The following is a 24,728-nucleotide window of genomic DNA, read 5'->3' as shown; positions in this document are numbered from 1 at the left end:
TATATGATTTAGGTGTGATCTCCCAGTGTTTCTCTAAATGGTTTTTGACTGATTATTTTTAACTTCATATTAACAAATAAAGTACATTCCTTGATGAATAAATGCTTGCATCAGAATCAATTTATCTGAGGGATATGAGTTAAAAAAAAAAATGACAAGCCCTGAAAGAAAAAAAATATTGGCCTTGATTTAGGGCTATAAGATTAAAAAAAGGTTTCTGTATCATAACTCATGCCGGTATCAGATGATGTCCTTCGAGACACAAATATTGTTCAACTGCTCCTCCTTGGAGGCAGTGGTCAGCAGAAGGTATGGAGTGGACTGTAGTTGTGTTCTAGGTTGTCTTTGATATGCTACCTGTATATCAAAGTGAACTTTATTGTCATCTCAACCATTTCCAAGTATACAGATAGACGAAATTGCGAAGCTCAGGGTCCACAGCGTAACAACATGACGTGCAAATAATAAATTAAAACTAGAATTAAAATAAAAATTTTAAAATTAAAACACAAACAAGACAAGACATTGTGCAAAGACAAGACAAAGAAGTAGCAGCAATATTGACGTGTAGTTAGCAATATGAACATTGATGCAATGTATGGTATTTGCAATCTAGATACATAAATATAGTCAACAGATATGTAATATAATACATAAATAAATAAATAATAGATATAGATAATACAGAAATTATCAGTGTATGATAATAGTTGTTTAAGATGTGTAAACAATGACAGGTCAGAATGTTTCACAGCAGAAGGATATCAAGAGTGTCAAATCCTTAAAGGTCAGTATGAGATTTTCAGTTCTTTTCTACATACACACTCATCTTTGCAGGTCAGTGGCTCGCATGTATAAAAGTTCTGTTTTTAGAGGTGGTTGAGGCAGTGTGGAAGGTCCCAGGAGGCAGCCTGGTGTTAAGGAGTCTTACAGCCTGGGAGTAAAAACTCTCCTGCAGCCTGGCAGATCTGGCTTTGATGCTGCAGTATCTTCTCTTGGATGGCAGAAGTGTGAAAAGTCCATGTGAGGGGTGTAAGGGGTCCTGCACAATGCTGCAGGCCTTGCGGACACTGCGTTTGTAAAATATGTTCTGTAGTGAAGGGAAAGACACCCCAATAATGTTCTCTGCTGTCTTCACTATCCTTTGCAGGCGCTTGCGGTCGGATATGTTGCAGTTGCCATACCAGACAGTGATGCAGCTGGTAATACTAATAATTTCAAAATGTTCTGTAGTAACCCTAGAATGGTGTTTGCAGTATTTGGCCTGGAGTTAACATGTACCCCGAGTCATTTCCATCCAACGGCCTGCCTCAATTGAGGAAACATGCAAGAATAACACACTTCTGCTTTTGACCATGTGCCAAGATGTCCTTCCATTTTCACAGTGACATACGGAGCACTAGATGTTCAAACACACCTTATAATAGATAGATAGATAGATAGATAGATAGATATTCGTCACCAACTTGTCCCCAACTGTGGTCATTGAAAGAAGTCAGAAAACATCTGTTTTTAAAGTGGATGCTTATAATTTTATATTTAGTGCTATTTGCACCAGGGCAGCATGGTGGCACAGTGGTAGCACTGCTGCCTCGCAGTTAGGAGACCATGGTTCACTTCCCGGGTCCTCCCTGCATGGAGTTTGCATGTTCTCCCCGTGTCTGCGTGGGTTTCCTCCTGGTGCTCCGGTTTCCTCCCACAGGACAAAGACATGCAGGTTAGGTGCATTGGCGATCCTAAATTGTCCCTAGTGTGTGCTTGGTGTGTGGGTATGTGTGTGTGTGTGCCCTGCGGTGGGCTAGTGCCCGGCCTGGGATTTGTTCATCCCTTGCGCCCTGTGCTGGCTGGGATTGGCTCCAGCAGACACCCGTGACCCTGTGTTAGGATATAGCAGGTTGGAAAATGACTGACTGACTGACTATTAGGACCACCTGTTTAGTCATGCAGTTATCCACTCCGCCAATCATGTGGTAGATGATGATTTCAGGTTCCACTCCTGTTGGAAAAGAACAGAAGGCTGAACCTGCAGAGGGCACATGCTCACCAAAACTGGACAGTTGAACACTGTCTGAGACACACAAATGGTAGGGTCAACATTTGGCATCAAAAGCTTGAATCCATGCCCCCAACCTCCCTTGTGTCACCAGTCTAGACTGACAGTGGTAGTGTAACTGTGTGGGGATTGTTTTCTTGGCATACTTAGTGCTCATTAATACCAATCAGTCATTGCTTGAATGCCACATGCTATTTAAGTATTGTTGCTGACTATGTGTATCCTTCATGACCAAAATTTACCCATGTTGTAATGGCTACTTCCATCATAATAATACACCATGTCACAAATCAAACTCATCTCAAGCTGGGTTCTGGAACATGACAAAGAGTTCAGTGTTGTTTTGTGGCCTACCCAGTCACCAAGTCCGAATCCAACAGAACACCTTTGTGATGAGGTAGAATGGGAGATTCACCGTGTGCATGCAGAGACTGCATAAGACAATCAGGTCAACATAGACCAGAATAGCAAAGGAATGTTCCCAACATCTTGTGGAATCCATGCCATGAAGAACTAAGTCTGTTCTGAGAGCAAAATAAGCCCAATCCAGTATTGGTATAGTGTTCTTAATAATTTAATAATTTGTTCAGTGAATGTACTTGTTTGATATAAAAAAGAGTAAATAAAACATGTATTTTTATAAGGAGTTAACAGCACTACATTTCATGTAGTGTCTTTCACAGACCACACCATTACAAGGTGCTTTAGAAGGCACACTGGAATAACCTCTCTGATCAGCCAATCAAAGCATAACAGAACATCAGGTATAGGAACAATACGTTGAATTCTGTCACATGTGTTAGTAGTCTGGATAGTTAGTTTTGGGAAACCTTCTGTTCATTAAAAATATTAAGTAATAACTTCATATTATCAAAACAAATCTGGTATAATTTAAGTCATTGAGTGGCCTACTTCGTATGTTACTTAAATTATTATTTTATAAACTGGGACTATTTAAGACAGCAAAAATGACCCATTTTAAAGATATAAGGATACTACAGATGGGCAGAGCACTATGCATCCAAAATTACTGCACAAAATAGGAAAACATTGATAACTTTGTATACTGTAATTCTATAGTATTTTTAATCAAATGGAAAATGAATTAATCTTGCAAAGGTGATTTTGTAACCACAATTTAAACAAAAGAATCACAGTAGTCATATGAAAAAGTTTGGGAATCCCTCTCAGCCTGCATAATAATTTACTCTATGTTCAACATAAAAGATAACAGTGGTATGTCTTTCATTTCCTAGGAACATCTGAGTACTGGGGTGTTTGCTGAACAAAGATTTTTAGTGAAGCAGTATTTAGTTGTATGAAATTAAATCAAAAGTAAAAAACTGGCTGTGCAAAAATTTGGGTCCCCTTGTAATTTTGCTGATTTAACTGCTCAATACTGATTATGTGCAACACCAATTTGGTTGGATTAGCTCCTTAAGCCTTGACCTTCATAGACAGGAGTGTCCAATCATGAGAAAAGGTATTTAAGGTGGTCAATTGCAAGTTGTGCTTCCCTTTGACTCTCCTCTGAAGAGTGACAGCATAGGATCCTCAAAGCAACTCTCAAAAGATCTGAAAACAAAGATTGTTCAGTATGATGGTTTAGGGGAAGGCTACAAAAAGCTATCTCAGAGGTTTAATCTGTCAGGAATGTAATCAGGAAATGGAAGGCCACAGGCACAGTTGCTGTTAAACCCAGCAGGTCAGGCAGGCCAAGAAAAATACAGGAGCAGCATATGCGCAGCGTTGTGAGAATGGTTACAGACAACCCACAGATCACCTCCAAAGACCTGCAAGAACATCTTGCTGCAGATGGTGTATCTGTACATCGTTCTACAATTCAGCGCAATTTGCACAAAGAAAATCTGTATGGCAGGGTGATGAGAAAGAAGCCCTTTCTGCATTCACGCCACAAACAGAGTCGCTTGTTGTATGCAAATACAGATTCATTTTGGAACAAAGTGCTTTGGACTGATGAGACAAAAATTGAGTTATTTGGTCATAACAAAAAGCGCTTTGCATGGCGGAAGAAGAACACAGCATTCCAAGAAAAACACCTGCTACCTACTGTCAAATTTGGTGGGAGTTCCATCATGCTGTGGGGCTGTGTGGCTAGTTCAGGGACTGGGGCCCTTGTTAAAGTTGTGGGTCGGATGAATTCAACCCAATATCAACAAATTCTTCAGGATAATGTTCAAGCATCAGTCACAAAGTTGAAGTTACGCAGGGGTTGGATATTCCAGCAAGATAATGACCCAAAACACAGTTCCAAATCTACAAAGGCATTCATGCAGAGGGAGAAGTACAATGATCTGAAATGGCCGTCACAGTCCCCTGACTTGAATATCATCAAAAATCTATGGGAGGATTTGAAGCAGGCTGTCTGAGCTCAGCAGCCATCAAATGTAACTGAACTGGAGAGATTTTGTATGGAAGAATGGTCAACAATACCTCCATCCAGAATCCAGACACTCATCAAAGGCTATAGGAGGCGTCTAGAGGCTGTTATATTTGCAAAAGGAGGCTCAACTAAGTATTGATGTAATATCTCTGTTGGGGTGCCCAAATGTATGCACCTGTCTAATTTTCTTATGATGCATATTGCATATTTTCTGTTAATCCAATAAACTTAATGTCACTACTGAAATACTACTGTTTCCATAAGGCATGTCATATATTAAAAGGAAGTTGCTACTTTGAAAGCTCAGCCAATGAGAAACGAAAATCCAAAGAATTAAGAGGGGTTCCCAAACTTTTTCATATGTATATTATATTTATAATTGCATTAGTTGTTTCATTAATCTTTCTAAATTTTCAATTCACACATACAGTATAACAACTTTAAGCAGGTTTGAGCATTTGAGATAGAACAAAAAATACAACATTGCCTCTTTTATGGAAAATACAGTTTAAGAAAAAGATGATGACTTTATTCTCTAGCTAGTAGTTCTATCATTATTAACATTTGGTATAATCAGTATTAAGGCTGCATTCTCAATTGACCTTTGTCTCACACTGTAATTGCCAGGGTGCCCCAGTGAAGACTCCTGCTCTGCTTTAATGTGCTTAGCTCCTTCCCTGGTAGGTCTCACTGGTTATGCTCTTACAGCTCTGTCAAATAAGTTCAATGTTTGTTGAGTACATTTAATTTAACTTTCAACTTTAAGATCCAAACTTTTCCATATATCCATAATTCCCATAAAATACAATATTATTCATTCATTTTATTTTTTTTAGCATTTTAATGATTTTATTAAAATCAAATACAGTTCCATACAAACAAGTCAAATTTAACAAAACTAGGTTCGAAACACGTCATCCACCACCCATGAGAAAGAGAGCTAGGCCAATAGAGTAAAACTTTAAAGTAGTAAAAATAAGTAAATAGATAAATTAATAAATGAATAAAAATAAAAAGAATTAAAAAGAGGGAAGAGAATCTGCTTCCTCAATTTAAACGCTTATTCTAAAATATTATTGATTAGATCCTGGCAGATTTTGAAAAAGTTTTGTACAGATCTTTCCAATTTCAAATAGTATATAACATCAGTTACCCATTGACTTAAAGGAGAGGTAGAATTCTTCCAGCTGAGCAAGACAAGTCTATGTGCCAATAGTGTAGTGAAGGCAATTACAGTTTGTTTGTCCTTCTCCACTTTAAGCCCATCTGGAAGAACACCAAACACAGCTGTTAATAGGTTAGGAGGGATTGTGACACCAAGGCTGTCTGAAAGGCATTTAAAGATTTTGGTCCAGAAAGATGTTAATTTGGTGCAGGCCCAAAACATGTGGCCCAATGAGTTTGGAACTTGATTGCAACATTCACAGGTTGGATCTTGCCCTGGAAACATTTTGGGCAATTTTAAATGAGACAGATGCACTCGATATATAATTTTAAGTTGAATGATTGTATGCTTTGCGCATGAGGAGCTCAAGTGAATTCTGTGCACTGCTACCTTCCACTCCTTTTCTGAGATGCTGAGTGAGAAATCATTTTCCCACTGTACTCTGGGATCTTTGAAAGGTTTTTTATATGTTTTTATATATTGCGGAGATGCTGTCTGAGCCCTCAAGACTGATCAATATTTTTTCTGGCATAGAGGTAGGTGGGAGGTGAGGAAAATTGGGTAGGTTTTGTTTAACAAACTTTCTAATTTGATGTTAGTGAAAGAAATGTGTAGCTGGAAAGTTAAATTTGGAGTGTACCTGTTTGTAGGATGCAAAGGCGTTATCTATGTACAGATCTCTAAGTGATTTAATCCTAAAAGTTTTCCAGACATCAAAAACTGCATATGTTTGAGAAGGTGGAAAAAGGTGGTTCTCGTGCAAAGGTGCCACAGATAAAAGCTTCTCCATCTTAAAATACTTCCTACATTGGTTCCATATTCTGAGTGAGTGAAGCACAATTGGGTTGTTAGTATATTGGCAATAACTTGTATTTATAGGGGTACAAAGCATGGAATATAAAGAAGTACTGCAGGATTTTATTTCTATTGTGGACCAGGCCTGTGTATGTTCATCCGTTTGTGTCCAGGTTTTTATAGCTTGTATATTTGCTGCCCAGTATTAAAATTGAAAGTTAGGTAGAGCTATGCCACCTTCTGCCTTAGGTCCTTGTAGGGTCACCCTTTGGATATGTGAATGTTTTGAATTCCAAATAAATGAGGTTATGGTTGAATCTAACTTCTTAAAAAATGATTTATTTATGTCTATTGGAATGTTTTGAAATAGAAAAAGAAGCTTAGGAAGGATAATCATCTTTACAATGTTAATTCTTTCAGCTAAAGTGAGATGAAGGGTTGACCATCTCTACAAGTCTTGCTTAATTTTTTCCATACAGATGGAAAAATTTTGTTGATAAAGAGCTTCATATTTACTTGGGATGTTTACCCCTAGGTATTTAAACTGATCTGCGATGATGAAAGGGAAGGTGTCCATTCTAATATTGTGTGCTTGAGAATTCACTGGAAAGAGCACACTTTTATTCAAGTTAATTCTGAGACCAGAATAAGTCCTTATTTTGCTTAGGAAAGATGGTAATTAATGCTTGGCAAAAAGTTTGTGGTAGAATTTTATTGTCTCTAGCTTCTGTAAATATTGCTAATAAAAGGGTAGTCATCAGGGCCTGCCGCTTTCCCACTCTGAAGTGAGTTTATAGTAATTCTAATAGTGCCAGAGGTTTCTCTGCACTGAGGGTATCTATTTGTGGTATCTGTAATGCATCCAGAAATGCATTAGATTGTGTCTTGTCTTCTTTAAACTCAGTAGAATATAAAGACTTATAGTAGTCTCTAAATGTGTACATTATATTTTTATGGTCTATGATTTTGTCTCCGCCTGTGTTGGCCATTGCTGGGATTGCATTACGAATTTCCTGCTTGTGGATTTGTTGAGCTAAGATCTTATTAGCCTTCTCTCTTTGTTCATGGTAATGATGTCTTGATTTAAAAATGAGTTGTACTGTTTCTTTAGTTGTTAAGAGGTTGAGTTCTGAATGCAGAGCCTTCCTTTTCCTATGAAGTACCCCATTTGGACACCTGGCATGTTCTTGATCTATTCTAGTAATTTTACTGATTATCTCTGATACCTTCTTGGTTTCCAATTTACTTTTGTGGGTAACATAGGAGATAATTTGTCCTCTTAAGAAAATATTCCTGCAGAAACTTCTGAGGATGTATTTGTGTCTAAAAAAATCGATTTGCTTGGATATAAATTCTTTACAGTTCTCGTCTGCTAATAAAAGTGGGTTAAGACGCCAGCTGCGAGATGAGTATGAGGGGTATAACGATTTAAGCTCCATGATCAAAGGGTGTGGTCAGAGATAACAATAGTGTCCTACTTACAAGATTTAATCATAGGCAAGAAATTGTAATCTACAAAGAGAATATCAGTTCTTGAGTAGCAGTGATGCACTGGTGAGTAGAAGGAATATGCTCTTGAGTTTGGGTTTAGAAATCTCCAGGGGTCATTCATTTTAAATCTAGCAGAGTATTAAGTTTACAAATATCAAGGAATAATTCAATTTACATTTGTCTTGGTTTGTCATCCACCAGTTTTTAAATAAAGGTAAAGGTTGCTGTTTGAATTCCTGACTCTTCACACCGGGTCTTTATGTGAAGAAAGTTTGATTGCTCTGTATCTTGTATCTTGAATTTGCTTTTCCTTATCTTTCATTAGAGTCCTCAAATTCTTCAAGTATAGAAGAAAAAATTTGGATGTATTAACTTTGTGAAGAGAAACATTAAAAATAACCACTTGAGTGGAAATGTGAAAGCAACTTCCTTTCTTGATGATTTAACAGACCTAGTTCAAGTTATCATAAGTAGCATTTTTAGTGAGCTTTTCATTATTCATACTGGAGTGTTTATTTTTCCAAAGGGGTTTTTCCCCTGGTATCTACTGCTGTCATTATTGTTTTGGTTTTGTTTTCATTTTGAAGTATTGAAAATTAATTCAAATTTTGTTTTTTGAGCACCAATACCATTTGTATATTTTGTGATTTGGTTTTGGGTCTGATGTTTTTTTTTTTTGGCTTTGAACCTTTTCAGATTTATATTAGGTTTTGGAATATGTACATTCCAGTCCTAATAACATTTATCCTAAATGGTATTAATTTAATCTTATTGAATTATTTTTTCATCTTTTTGTGTTGCTAGGTAAACTGCCCCAAAAGTGAGTGGCAGTGACTCACAGAAACATGGCTATAAAGGTCACAACAAACATATCTAAGCCATCTGAGTTTATGGAGTAAAAACTAAGAGACTGGCACCTTGTACTTTTGACTGTGTTCTTGCCAAATAAATCCTTACAAACGAAATATTGACTATGCTTTATAATTCAGATATTTGGCTTGTTGATATTATGTTTGATTTCCTGGTTACAAATCTTTGCTTGCTCTTTTAACCACATCTTATCTTCTGTTACCAGTCTAAATTAATTTCTGCCTCACTCTTTCAGGCAGAACAGTATAAAGGTCACTGATTTGCACTCCCTGGTTGTCCAAGATTATGGATACCAAACCTGTTGCCTGTGCTTGTTTTGCTGGTTGAATCTTTGGTTTTTGACTTAGTATTTTGAATATTCTCACCAATGAGTTTAGGGTATATTTTGGTTGTGTGTCTCAGTTAGTATTTGACTTTCTGGTTCTGAACTATTTTTGTTTTTTTTTTGACTAGGTTTCATCTCCTGGTACTTGTTTCTAAAATACTAATCAGGCATATTTGCAAATGTTTATGTATTTTAAATTCTGACCCTTTTGTCATTGCTGGCTGAAATTTATTTGTCCTATGCGTCATCTACACCACCACTCTATCATTTTCTCTGATCTCATGGCTTGAGAATTTGTTCTTTTACAAATAATTGGATTTGATAATTGCAGTAACTTCTTGCTGGGAAATAATTATGAATGGAATTTCTTTGCATTTCCCAGTTTAGTATGGTTTACAAATATGTTGTAGATATTCAATTATTTGTTAATAAATTTGATATCTTGTTAAATAAATGAATGATACAGCATGTAAGCTGGTAAAAACTACTTGTTTGTTCCCTCTACTGATTCTCTATTCATAATGAAATCTTTGAAACTCCATAAACTTCGTATGGTACGTTGTCTTAAATGTAACATTCAGGCAAAAATTCATGAACATCCACTCAGCTGTTTTGGCGTGTGTGGTTTTTGTGGTGTTGGCCCTTCTATTATGAACCCACAATGAAATTCTTTAAACTGCATGAGCCTGCATTTGAAATTGCATAAATGATAAAGTAAATATAAAATTCTATGAAAGTAGGCATAGCTGTTTTTTTTGTGGTGTGCAATTTTTGTGTTGATCTCCCACCACACCACATGCTACAATCCGTTGTTTCCAGCAAATCATTCATGTGGAATGTAGCCTTCACTGTAAGTAGTGCCAAACTTAAACAATGTGCCAGATTCATTACCACTCTCTGAACTGTTTTGGCATAATCATAGTTTTGGTTTTGTACCACATTACAACCTCATTTCTTGATGCAATTTTTGAAAGGACTTAAAGTTTATAAACTGTAATATGCATGAAAAATGTAGTGAACTTCAACTCAGACATTCTGGAGTGATGTTGTGTCAAATTAGACCAGGGCATGACAGAATGGTGTCAGGTGGTTACAGGAGTGAAACAAGGATGTGTGTTATCCCCTCTACTGTTCAGCCTTGCCATCGACTTGCTGATGCATAGCACTGGTAATGGAAAAAGGCTACAATGCGTAGACGGCAACCATTTGAAATCAATGGAATTTGCCAGTGATGTCATTATGATTGAGACTAATGCAGAAAAGGAACAAGCAGATTAATTGCCTAGCAATTACTGGTTAGAAACTAGGATTGCTCATCTCGACCGAAAAAAACAAATTGATGGAAATAAACACTTCAGGCTCCTCCCTGTATATCCAAGGCAATTCACCTCTCTGCTTACCTGCGACAACAACACTACAGCCGAGATTAAGACACGCATTGGCACGGAATCCTCTACCATGAGCAGATTGAGAAAAATATGGAACAACAAGCAACTCTGATTATATACCAGTAAAATATGTAACAGCGTTATCATCCAAATTCTTGTATATGATCCCTCACAAAGGCACAACGTGCTAAATAGGACGGCTATGCTAAGTCATACACAAACAATGGCAAGAAATGACCACTACACATATTGTCTAGACAAAAGCTGCCAAGCTGCCCAACAGTCTCAAATTACACAAAAGATGCCTGGTTTGGTTCGGTCAACTACTTTAACATGTTTAAACAACAGCAGACAATCCCAACAAGCCATGTAGTGGGCTCAAACTGGAAAACACATACTAGGCAGACCAAGGGTGTCCTGGGAGCAAAACATTAATGAAGTCCTTCACATGTTGGGTATGAATTAGACAGAAACACAATCACTGGCACTTGACAAATCTGCTTGGTGTCGTGATTTTTCTGCTTTATGTACCACTTAGTACAAAAAGTCATAAGAAAGAGAGAGATATCCTATATTTTAAGTTTGACCAATTGCAACCTACATATACAAAATTCACCACCAGACAAGATGCAATCTGAAGTTTGAAATGAAGTCTTCATTGTGCAGAATATATTAATAATATCAAACAAAGCTGAAATATTCAAAAGACAGACAGAGGGAGGGTATTACATTTTTATTTATATAGATTTCATTAATTAAAAGGGCAGAATACAGATGAGATAAAGGAAAAGAATGAAAGCTGAGCACAAGAATTGTGTGATGGAAATTCTGAGGCTAAATGAAAACTAGAACATAACGCCATCAGTGTCTGAAGTGTTACACTTGCAACAAACTAATTAAAACTAATTAAAAGGGCAGACTGAGTTATGGGACACACTCTGGAACCCCTAAAGGTAGTACTGGAGGGAAGAATAACAAAATTAAGTACCATTATGAACAATGCTGCACATCCTCTCTCTGAAACACTAACACTGAGGACTTTCAGCAAACAAATTGTTCAGCAGAAGTGTGTCAAGAAATGTTACTGGGGCTCCTCTATGCCAAAAGCAATACGTCTGCGCATACTCACTGTGCCTGTGAGAGCCAAGTCGGACATTTTCCTTCTTTTTAATGTTCCTCCTTTTTAGTTATTCTTGTATGTGTTCAGACCGTAGTGTGTGTGTATATTTTTTTATGTGTTTGTTTATTTAACGAGCTTCTGTAAAAAGCCAAATTTCACCCTGGGGACAAATAAAGTTCTATCTATCTATCTATCTATCTATCTATCTATCTATCTATCTATCTATCTATCTATCTATCTATCTATCTATCTATCTATCTATCTATCTATCTATCTTTTCAGTATTTTTATGTATTGAGCATTTAATACAGTTAGGCCCCTAAGTACTTGCTCAGTGATACAATCTTGGCTCTGTGCACCACCACAATGAATTTGAAACAAAGCAATGTCATTGAAGTGTAGACTTGTAGTTTTAACTTAAGGCATTTAACAAAAGCATTGTATGAACCATACAGAAAACAGCCATTTTTATGCATAGTCCCCTCATTTTCAGGGGCTCAAAAGTATTTGGACAAACTAACATAATCATGAATATCATAGTCATTTTCAATACTTCAGTTTTGTCTTCAGCAAATAAAATACATATCAAATTGTGTTGATGTCAATTGATTGACATGGTGTTTGAAGAATATTCCACTTTTGTGCCTTGAAAAGCATTTGGTTTGCTGTCACAGTATATTTTGGCTTGTTGTCAATCTGTACTGTGAAGCGCCATCCTATCAGTTTTGCAGCATTTGTCTGAATATGAGCAGACAGCACATCCCTGTACACCTCAGAAAACATCCTGCTACTTTTGCCAGTAGTCATATAATCAATAAATACCAGTGACCCACTTCCATTAGCAGTCATGCATGCCCATATCATAACACCACCTCCACCAGGTTTCACAGATGATGTAGTGTGCTACAGATCATGAGCCATTCCTTCTCCATAATCTCTATTTATCATTCTGGTACATATTGATCTTAATTTCATTTGTACAAAGAATGGACTGTTTTTTAAAAGTGTTTTCTAGCACTGTCTAATCTGTCCTTCCTATGCTTGAGGATTACCAATGTGGTAAACCCTTTGTATTTACTTTCAGGAAATCTTCTGTTGATTGTAGACTTTGGCAATGATAAGCTTACCTCTCAGAGAGTGTTCTTGGTTTGGCTAAATATCATGAATTGGTTTTTCTTCACCAAGGAAATAATTCTGTGATCATCTAGCACAATTGTCTTCCATGGTTGTCCAGGCCTTCTAATGATGCTTAGCACACCAGTGCATTTCTTCTATTTAAGAATGTACCATATGGTTGATTTGATACCTACTGGTATTTCACTATGTCTCAAATGGCTTTGTTTTGTTTTCTCAGCCTAATGATGGCCTGTTTTTACTTGCATGGACAACTCTTTGGACCTCATATTAAGAGTTCACAGTGACAGTCTCCAATTGCAAATTCCACATTTGGAATCAAATCCAGACCTTCTACCTGCTTAATAGTTAATGAAATAATGAGAGACCTGGTCACATCTGGCTATGGGACAGCTTGTCAGTCCAAATACTTTTGAACCCCTGAAAATGGGGGGAGGCCATGTATAAAATGTCTGTCATTCCTAAATGGGTCATATGATATTTCCATAAACCCTTTGAATTAATGCTTAAATCCCATACGTCAATCATGTAGTTATTTCTTCATTTCCAATCCACTGTGGAGGCATATGGAGCCATAATTATGAAATTGTGTCACTGTCCAAATACTTATGCACCTATCTATCTATCTATCTATCTATCTATCTATCTATCTATCTATCTATCTATCTATACTCCAGAATGGAGATCGAAATCCTCAAATGCTGTGTAAAAAGGTGAGCCATCAAAAGGTGTCCAAATACTCTGTATATGTGATAATAAAAATCAATACAGTTTGGATGGATCTTAAACAATAAATGCCATTGATTCTTTATTCCTTTTTAATTAAAAAAACTGGTGTGTGTATAATGAATAATGTATAGTCTTCAAGAACTGGCTGTATTCATTATTCTAGTTTTTCACTTTAACATGCAAAATATACAGTATATTTTTTGTATTTAGCAACAAATGTGACACACTTCATTATTAATACTTATTGTTTTGTTTATTTAGGATTTTTGTCTTATCACTGATCACAAAAAATTACAAATGTGACCCTAAATTGTAATAAGCATTTTTAGAAAATGAATGTATGGATGAATGAATGTTAAAATATTTATTATTAAATTAATTGATTTATGTATTCTTATTTACTTTATATAAGAGAGTTAGAAAGTGATTAGTAATTATGAACCATTTGGAAGACCTGAATTAGCTGAGCCTTCAGCCTCTGCATAAAGTGATTCTTGTTCCAGTTGATACTGTATTTAGCTACAGTATATATTGCAGAAGTGTGTTATGCTTAGCCAGAACACATTGATGGCTGCTACATTCAATATATATTTAAACTAAAGCAATAAATAATACTAAAGCAAAGCTCCCTCTGCTGGTTCCAGGCTTTCATGTGTCTTCTTTCTTCTTCTTTCTGTTCTATTGTCTCAGAACCCCCCCCCCCTCCCCTTTTTTTGATTTTTTGGCTTATGAGGCATCTGCGCAGCTCACTGCAGAGCAGCAGGCTCCGTTTCTATGGGAACAGGCAAAGCCTTTTTCTTTCAATTGGTTGAAGCTGCCTGAATCAAAAGGCTCCCAAGGTCAGAGGTCATCTGCAGAAAACTGCCGTGCTGCTGTTTTTATCAGCTGTTAACCCCTACGTTTAATGAAAAGGATGTCAGAAGGCAGGGGTTAAAAAGGTTGTGGTGACTGCCAGCTGTGCCCATTATAGAGTAAAAGGAGGGAAGGACGGGGAGAATAGACTGGGGGAGGGCGAGGAGGCTTGCAGCCGGCAGAAACCTAAAGGTCACTGTCATTACAGCTTTTGTTCTGAGACTATCTGCCTTTAGCAGGAAAGCTTGTCATCCAATGCTCATCATTTTAGAGTTTGAAAATAACAAAATGAGCATGCATCATAAACCATACAAAACCGAGAAAGACACATATTTTGTTTTTGCCTGTTAGTGCTTTTAATAGTTAAGTACAGTCTGTAACCAGGGTGGATGGGCCTTGTATGTTTGGTGTAAATAAGTAATTGTTTACTGTTTAGTATTCCCATCTCTGCCTCCTACACGTATAAAAAGCAACCAACTTATCTTCTATTTGTTGTAGTGTTGTGTTTCATAATTTATCTCTAAGAGCTCATTTTGAACAAGTGATCTCTGCTTTTGAGCTTTTATTAAAAGAGACCTATATAATCTAAATATTTATTTGAAAATATTTCATTAGATAGACTTTATTAATCCCAAGGGGAAATTTAGATGAAAACAGTAGAAACATAAAAAACAAAAATCAAGAGCCAAAGAACAAATAATACAATCAATCAATCAATAATACATGTATAATGCGCAGAAATTGCAAAATTAACTTAGAGTGTAAATATTTAGTTTGCAGCACCAGAAGGAAGCATTGAATTGCCTGATGGCAGCAGGCTGGCAAGACCCCCGGAGGCGCTTCTTAGTACTGTGGAGCAATGAGCCTGTAGGTAATAGTGCTCCAATAGAGCACCTCATGGAGAGGATGGAGACAATGTTTCATGATTGCATCTAATTTTGCCATCACCCTATTATCCACAACAGCTTCCACTGTGTTCAGGGTTAGCCGTTTGTTCAGGCACTGATTTCTTTAAAACTCAAGTTGCTTTGCAGGAGTGCACAGAGTAGAACAATACACTGGCAACTATGGACTGGTAGAACATTTCCAGCAGCATTAAAAGACCTGAGTCTCCTCAGGAAGTATGTACATTGTGCTCTGGTACTGCTTGTACAGCGCCATTGTGTGGTCAGACCAGTCCAGTTTGTTGTTTATGTGAACCCCCAGGTACTTGTAGCTCAGTACCACTTCCATGTCCTCTCCCGAATGGTGACTGGTCTCAGAGGATACTTGGCACACCGGTCATCCAACATCTAACGTCTTGCTGATGTTACGTTGCAGGTGGTTCTCCCTACGCCACAAGATGTAGTCCTCCCCAAGCCTCCTATAATCTGATTATGAAGTTTGACTGCTAGCAGAAATGAACTTATTAGGAATTGTTATGAAACAGGGGTGATATACACATAGTAAACTTCATATTAAACATCAACATATTCAGCATTTAACATCTGAACATCCTGGTAAGTAATTTTTAAACTTAGTCTAAATAAAACCAAAAAAAGTCAGTGATCCAGAATGACCTGGGCAAAGCGTGGACATCAGTTCAGTTTGTCTTTTTGGCATCCTTCAAATACAAACGTTAAAATTTGAAAGAATCCTGTCAAGGAAGACAAATTTTGACTTTGCCTTGTTGAAAATATACCCAATGAGCAATGCCTTCAGAAAGTATTTACACGTCTTCACTTTTTTAACATTTTGCTACATTGCAGCCTTGTACTAAAATCATTTAAATGATTTTTTTCTCTCGTAAAGCAACACTTAATATTCCAAAATAAAAAAGCAATCAGAGGATTTTAAAAAAATTCAAATGTATTAACAATGAAAAACTGAAATATCATATTGAAACAAGTGTGACAAACCACCTGCAGAAGAAGGTGCCCTGCCACTAGTTCAGGACAGATTGGCACCAGGAGTAACCTAAGCTGTCCCCAAATAAGCTGCCCCCCAGTAAAAAAGAAGGCAGTTGGATCTTAGATAGCACAGTTATGATGCAGAAATATGTACAATGCAGAAAAAAATAAAAAATAAATAAAAGGCAATATAATCCCCAAATAATCCAAACAGTCAAATGGTGCTTTATGCAAAAATCAAAAGTGAGAAAAGCAAAATAAACAGAAAGAAAAAAATGGCTCTTCTATAGTCACAAACAAAAACAAAGCTCCTCTGTACACTAAAAATCAGAAGCCTTCACTGACTAGGAGTGAATTAAACTCTTATAAAGCAGCCAGCCACAAAGCCACTCAACCTCTCCCTCGACAGAAAGTAAGTACTGTGATTTAATTACCATCTTCTATTTTGCAGCACACTATTACCATCATTTATTGAAATATGCGGCTTATTCTGTTAATTTCGCTGATGTACACTTAGAAAAGGGAGCTTTGGGTGCAGGTGTTGTATGTTTTGTCTTGGAACACAGCACGACAGCACAAGTATTCAGATCCTCCTTTGTAGCACCTTTTAACAGTTATTATGGCCTGGGGTCTTCTTGGGGATGACTCGACAAGCTTCACACACCTAGATTTGGGGACTTTCTTCCTTTCTTCTCTCAAGCTTTATCAGGTTGGGTGGAGACCCTCAGTGGACAGATTTTTTCTGGTCTCTCCAGAGATGTTTGATTGAGTTTAAGACTGGGCTTTGGCTAAGCTATGCTGTGGGACCATATATAGATAGGTGTGTGCCTTTCCTAATGGAATCCAATCCACTTGACCACAAGTGGACCCCAGACACGCTGTAGAAACAGCTCAATAATAATCAATAGAATGAGGTGTACCTGAGCAAAATTTCTAGTGTCATAGCAAAGAGTCTGAATCCTTGTGGCAGTGCAATATTTTTTGCTATATTCTCCTTGTTGTATGCTATGTAGGTATAACTTATCCATCACTATTTAGAACTCTTATATTGTCTGCTAACATTAACTGATCATTAGTATATCTAGTTTTTGTTACAGGTACTTGGCTTGGGACTTTTATTTGCTCTATAAAAGTGCCTACCTATTAATTTTTCTCAAAGTAAAATTTAATAAATTGAGGTGACTTATTACCATATTGCTTAAAAAATTCTTCTGGGCTATGAATGTGAATAACCTTATTCATTTTTAAATTTGCTGATTGTAAAGATTCCACTGTAATTTTCCATACCTGTAGTTCACACCAATTTGTCTAATGGCTCTCATCAAACTTGACTTAGATGTACTGATAGAGGGTGTTTCAAAATCAAGAAGGCCTATATAAATATTTTATCCATCCAATAGAACAGAACTCATGTTTATTTTTGTTTTTGAAGGCTAGGCTGATCATTACACCAATGTATTTTATAGCTTCATTTTAGTCCTTTGGTCTATACAGTATGTCCAGTATTTTGCTAGTTAAATACACAAGAAATATGATTATGCTGCAGTGAATTAAATGATGCTGAAGATGTCTGCAAGCAATTTTCCCTTGTTAAAATTTGTTATCCTGATTTTATTCAGCTTTACAGTCATGTTTTTGTACTAAGAGTCCTTTTGTTTGTTTTGGAATGTTGATTATGAACCTTGAAAGTTTTCATTTATTCTATAGCTTTTATTATTTATTCTCTTATTATTTTGTGCCTCTATTTCAATTGTGTTCTTTGTACTTTCCTCTCTAGTAAGAAAATTAGAAACACCCCTATTAACATCAAAAGCATCTTTGAAGAATAAAAACAAAAGTATAAAAAGGGAAGAGTGCAATTTGTTTTTGTCACAATACAGAAGACACTCACATTCAGATGAAGAGAACTTTGTTGGTCGCCAACAGTCAAAACCCTTGCAAAAATCAATAGAAATTGTGACTAATTAACTGGCATTTTAGAATCATGCTAAAACTTGGAAAGTTACATAACGTACTCTCTCAACCCATTTAATCAATTTCATGGCTACAGGGGAGCTGAATTAAGTAGAAACCATCCCTGTACAGGACACCAGCTCATCACAGGGCCCACTAATGCACAAACACAATAAGGCTGGGTCAATTTGGAATCACCAATCAACACACATCTTTCAGAATGTGTGAGCAAAACCAGAGTACATGGAGGACAAAAAAACTGACAAACACTGATGGAGTGTGCAAACTACACATGGACAGTGATGGGGCATGGAATTTGAACCCAGGACGCTGGGGTTCTACTCAATAAGGGCGCGCACAAAAAGGCGACCTTCAAAAGGGCGACCTCAGTTGGGTGCGGAGAATAAAGGCGCACGTAAATAAAGGCGACCTTCAAAAGGGCGACCTCAATTGAGTGCCGAATAAAGGCGCCCGTAAATATAGGCGAGCTTCAAAAGGGCGACCTCAATTGAGTGCCGAATAAAGGCGCACGTAAATAAAGGCGACCTTCAAAAGGGCGACCTCAATTGAGCGCCAAATAAATGCGCGCACAAGTGTAACTTGCTTTCACCTTTTTATACATTCAGTCATTGCTTTAATCTAATTTTCTATAATTTTGAAAACAATGAAATATTTTCAGTCATTGCCTTAATCTAATTTTCTGTAATTTTGAAAACAACGAAATATAGAGAGCTTTAGAAATAGTTCGTTAGAAGTTCATGCATTAATTAATTGAATGTTTTAATATTCTTGCTTTCACCTTTTTATACGTTCAATCATTGCCTTTATCTAATAAATTTTCTGTAATAATTTTGTTGCGTTTGCCTTTATTTGCTGCGCCCAATTGACGTCACCCTTTTGAAGCACTCCTTTATTTATGCGCGCAGTTATTCGGCGCTCAATTGAGGTCGCCCTTTTGAAGGTCGCTTTTTTGTGCGCGCCCTTATTGACGGATACCGGAAGCGGGATCTGTGTGACGATGGAATTACCATTTCACCACCCCTCTGGAAAGTTAGTAAACGTAATAAACAGAATTAAATGAACAAGAGCAGATCTACAGTATTTACAGTAGAAATAAAACATAAAGACAGAGTAATCTCGACTGGAAAAATGCTATTTTTGTTTAAACAAAAGTGAAAAATGTAAGTTGTGTTTGTGTAACAGAGGAGTCTGATTTGGAAGCCTCAATGGGGAGTGAAATTCAACGTGGAGAAGTCAAGCACTCTCTTAAAGCCCACTTTAAGAAATCAATTTTGTCAAGTGGAGAAGTAGTGGATACTTTTTTGATTTGACAGCAATCGTGTCACCCTCATTTTATTGAATGCCAAAAAGAGCACTTAATATACCCAGCATGGGCGGGAATATGTACAAACATCTACTGTCACATTTTCTTGATAAAAAAGATACACTGGTATGTTTTGTTAAGAAGAAGTGTTCATGAAGGGTACTTTAACCTCTAAGGTTCTTTTTTTATTGGTGGACTAAATTATAAGCCTTGATTTACATGAACATCCCACATTACTTTCCTATTTGACATTCACTCGTCACTCATGTTACAAACACAATAGTGGCCAAGGGCCTGTCTCTTCACTGAAATGGCTACACTTCAGAATACCTTAGCAAAGGCCAAAAGCGACTTCAAGAGTCACATATTTGCTGGGACTTCTCAGATCATTACTTTTCAAAGGGCTGCACAGTTCAAACAGAGTGATATTGCCAAGGGTGGTGACATCAGCTTCAAAAGCTTATCAGTGTCCAGAGGCTGGCTACCTCATTGTTACCCTGAAAGGGCTGTGCAGTTCTAACAGAATGAGCACAGGTCTCTCCTGACATACTCCAACAAGGCCAGATCGCTACGTTTAAAAGAGCTAAACAAATAACAAGTCACTCAAACAAGCACACTGGGGCATATGACTTCAATAAACAAGTTAAGTTTCAGTGAGTAAATATTTCAACTTTGATTTAATCAGCGCTTATGTTTAATAGCAGAGACACCAAACATTAAATATCTTCTAATATTAACACTAAAACATTTCTAATCAATGTTCGTAAAAGTAAGCTTGCTTTTAGTTTAACCAGGAGAGGGATTTCCATGCAATTTAAAAAGTCTGTTCTTCTTAATCCAACAGAAGCATTCTTTAACAGTATTTATAACTATGACATTGTCTTAATTGTTCTCTCCTTCACCAGGACACATTTTCATTTGGTAAGTGGTGTTGTGCTTTCTTCTTCATATAGCATGTTGTTTTGGTGTGGCTTCAGAACTACCCATGCCCTTTTCTTTCACACCAACACATTATTCTCACATTAAAGATGTGAGTTATCCCTCCATTTCATCTGCCTCATATATGCCTTTGTCAAAAGCTGCTGCACCTTTCTCTCTCAGTGGCTGCATTTTCTTTTATACCATGACTTAGTGGCTATTTTTAGTAAGTTATATACTGTAATGTCAAAACTGGATGAATGAGAATTTACACTTGGTCTTTATTGCCTGTCAATCTTTAGTCATTTTAAGAAAATTATGAGATACATGTTAAACAACAAAGTCACCAAAAGCCCCAATTTCTCATCTTCTTACAAGCATATACACACACACTGGTTAGTGCATCTGAGCTTAAATGCAGATAATACCAATTCTTTCTAATATCTGATTTGCACTTGCATATCCTTCCCATGACGCTTTCTTCATTTGAAAGTCCCAGAATTCAACTCTGTATTAAAACACATTGTTTATCACCATCAATTTGTTTAGCTGATGGTTCAAAAGAAGAACTGAACTAGTAGAACCCTTTTCTAAAAAGGTCTCAAACATGACCCACAATGTCTTCTGAAGCTTCTACTTCTTCAACGAGGAGGGCTGATGCATTGAATAACGCTGCCTGAGACAAAGTGTGTTTGCTGCACATTAACCGCCAACAACCGCATCCCTACCCAACCCCAATAAATATATACTCTGAGATTATTCCTTACTAGCCATGAGGTGATGCTCTTAATTCATACATATTGCTATACAGGCTTCATGATACAGTGCATTCTCTGGATAAAGGACAAAAAAATACAATATTTTACTTTTAGAAAAAATGCCAAGTTAAAGGCAAAGTTAATAGACTTTTAACAGACATCGGTTGTGACTAACACCTTAAATTGATTTCAGAAATTAACAAAACTTTAGAAAATAGCATATTCAGAATACTGTATATACAGTATGATAGGCATATGCACCAACCTGTCATAAACATTGGGGCAAAAATTATAGGTTACAGCATGTAGATAATAATCCAGCAATAATAAAAATAATAATCCTCAAACTAGCCCAGAATAAGAGAGAAATACATGGCAAAGTGATATTAAACAGGACTGCACTTGCAGTCTTTAAATGCACTGCTAAAGACTCAATTTAATTCAAAGTAAGCATCCCTTAAATGAGTTTACATTAAAACTTGTGTTAAAACTTGGCAAATCCCATCCTCTGTTGTTCTGCACCATCAGTGACTTGATGATTATACTCTTCACATTCGCCCCTGCTTCTGCCTCACATTAAACAGCTCTCCATAACTAGAAAAACTGATGCTGTGCATTCATTGGATAATAATATTGCATTATTTCCATATATTAGTAATGATACGGTTCCCCCGGGTATCAAATAAAGTTTTATACATCTATCTATCTATCTATCTATCTATCTATCTATCTATCTATCTATCTATCTATCTATCTATCTATCTATCTATCTATCTATCTATCTATCTATCTAGTGTGGCAGGCGGCTGGCATCCATGCCCTGCCGGGACGCCCCTGCACACTATATTCAGGGGGAGCAGCCCTGGAAAGTGCAATACCACCCCCTGGATGCTAGATGGCCACCCCCCTGGGCTGGAGTAGTGCCTGGGTTTCCCAAAGGGCTCCCTGGGAATTGGAGTTGGGGGCAGCCCTGTTGGGTCCCGCAGGTACTGCCAGGGGGTGCTGTGTTTGGGACTCCTGAGCCCGTGTGGGCAACAGATTCGTCACACCTGGAAGTGCTGCCAGAACTCGGTGATCAAGCACCTGGAGCACTTTCAGGTGACCTATAAAAGGAGCCAGCGACCACCACTCAGGGGCCAGAGTCGGGTGGAGGAGGATGACAAGGTTGCTAGAGAGGAGTGGTGGTGCCAAGGAGAAGTGTTTGTGCTAGTACTGGTAGTTATAAGTGCTTGGGACTGTGTTGTGGCTGGGGGGTTTACGGGGAAGACGTGCCCTCCAGCTGAAGAATAATAAAATATTTGTATTTTATACGTGCCTCCTGTGTCAAGTCTGTGCCGGGTCGGGCGCAATATAACGCCTTTCTGACACTATCTATCTATCTAAAGAGGAATCATAAGTAAATGTTACAGATAATCAATATACTTCTTTTCATTGAATCTTTGATGATATTAGGCTAGTCAGTTTAGTTCAAGGGCCTAAATATAATTTATATCGTGAAATTTTATAGGTCTGCAAAGTTAATATACATGTTACTGTCAATGTGTGAAATTAAGCATTGTATAGAATACCTAGGAATATAGAATGCTGAAAATGAGACATCAAAGTATGAAACGATTAAAATTTCAAACATTTCCTAGGCATTCTGCAATGCCTAAAGGCAAACCAGCAAATCATTCTGTATAATGCCTAGGTATTATATACATAGTAATACAGACATTTCATGCTTTGCCTAAAAACATCACGGATTCTACATAATGTCTAGGCATTCTATACAACACCTGCTTTTCACACATTGCTGGTAACATTTAAATTAAAATTTTATATATAAATAAAATAATGGTGTTGCCACTATTATTGAAAACCATCTTGGAAGCTGCCAGGTTAAATATTGAGCTACCTACCATTACAGTAAGTACATTGCTATTTGACTTTGATGAAATTGTTTTTCACTTGTGACATAAATTACATTCTTTTTATATAAATGTGGAATGAAAAGAGAAAAAAAAAAACAAAACAGTTTCTATATGTTTTCTGAAATGTCACACCTCAGACGTATTATTCTCTAAGAGGCATATTGAGCGGAGATGATTCCACAGAAGCCATCTTTGAGCACTGTCCATCATTTGCTGACCAATTTGCATACATCCTTTAAAGAATTTAAGCCAACATGTAGCTGCTATACATGTTTATAAGGTTGAATGTGTGTGATCAATATATTTTTATTAATTATGCAGATTCAGGATAGATATTGTGGACACTTTTTGTGACTGAAGACAGAGAAGAAAATTAAAATTAGTCAAAACCTTTTATTAATACATACCAGGCAAGGGTAAAATGTCAGAGAAACACAGTCCTAGGACACCGCGCTTCATCTGCCTCGAGCGCAGATGTCCTTGTTCTTTTATACCTTTCTAATCTCCTGATCGTTGACCATGTAAGCAAAAAATAGCATCCTGACTCATTGTACTTTTCCAATTTTGTAAAGTCATTACCCTAAAGGTATATTTTCTTGTCACACACATCAAAAGAAAACTTCCAGAAAGTATACATGCTTCTTGTCACGTACGCAAAACACAAACAAGTTTCATCATTCTGTCCTATTTTCTATACACACATACATTTTGTTCAATTACATCTTTTTATGTTTTCACACTCCTCCCTTTTTGAACAAAATGACGTGGGCCTATATAATTCTATCTTGAAATGGTTGATGAAGGGGAAGGGGGAGAGAAAGTGGAAGAAACTATACGAGACATGCGCTCCTCATGTAGCATATATGCCCTTTCCATAGAGGCGGTAAAGTACTTAGATATTATATAGTGAAACAAAGGGATAATACAACAACTAACCAGGAGGAGGAGACAAAATGTCACAACCAAAGAAATGAAAACAGATCTTATCCATTGTCCCCAGGATCCGAAGGAGGATGTAAACCACTGATCCCAGGGATTTGTAATGCCAGAGTTAGTGGAAAGTTCTTTAGAGAGAGCAGTGAGGCCTGCCAATGCACGAGTTATTGATCCATCTGGCGCGGTATTATTTGGAATATATGTACAACAAGCATCACCAAACATAGCACAGACACCTCCCTTTTCGGCAAGTAACATGTCCAAGGCTAGATGATTTTGCCAAGTCATCAGAGAAGTACGATCAAGCTGTTCATGTATGCCTTCAATAGCGTCTTTGGTGAAGTTAAGGAAACGTTGTTGGTTATAATAAAGGTAATTAATCCAGTCTACATTCTTATTAATAGTAATTTGGGGTATGATAGATTCAAAACCGGCTGCGACTTGATCCCTAGCTTTAAATCTGTCTGGGACACCCCTAGGGACTCCAATAGCATCTATGTATACTCCAGGGCCATGTAAGGAGAGGGAGGTAAGGATAGAAGTCTAAAAGGCATAACTAATTGGATTGGAGCACAGATACCAGACCAATTAGGGGGAAAGGTGGCAAATAATTTGGACCTACGACACATCCACCAAATATCTGATCTAGGAGTGGTTTGGGAGAGAAGAAAGGAAGACAGAACGGTGTTCAGAGAAAAGTTAACCTGAAAA

The sequence above is a fragment of the Erpetoichthys calabaricus genome, chromosome 3 (assembly GCF_900747795.2).
Source record: "Erpetoichthys calabaricus chromosome 3, fErpCal1.3, whole genome shotgun sequence".
Taxonomy (NCBI): Eukaryota; Metazoa; Chordata; class Cladistia; order Polypteriformes; family Polypteridae; genus Erpetoichthys; species Erpetoichthys calabaricus.
Note: the sequence above shows the minus strand (reverse complement) of the source record.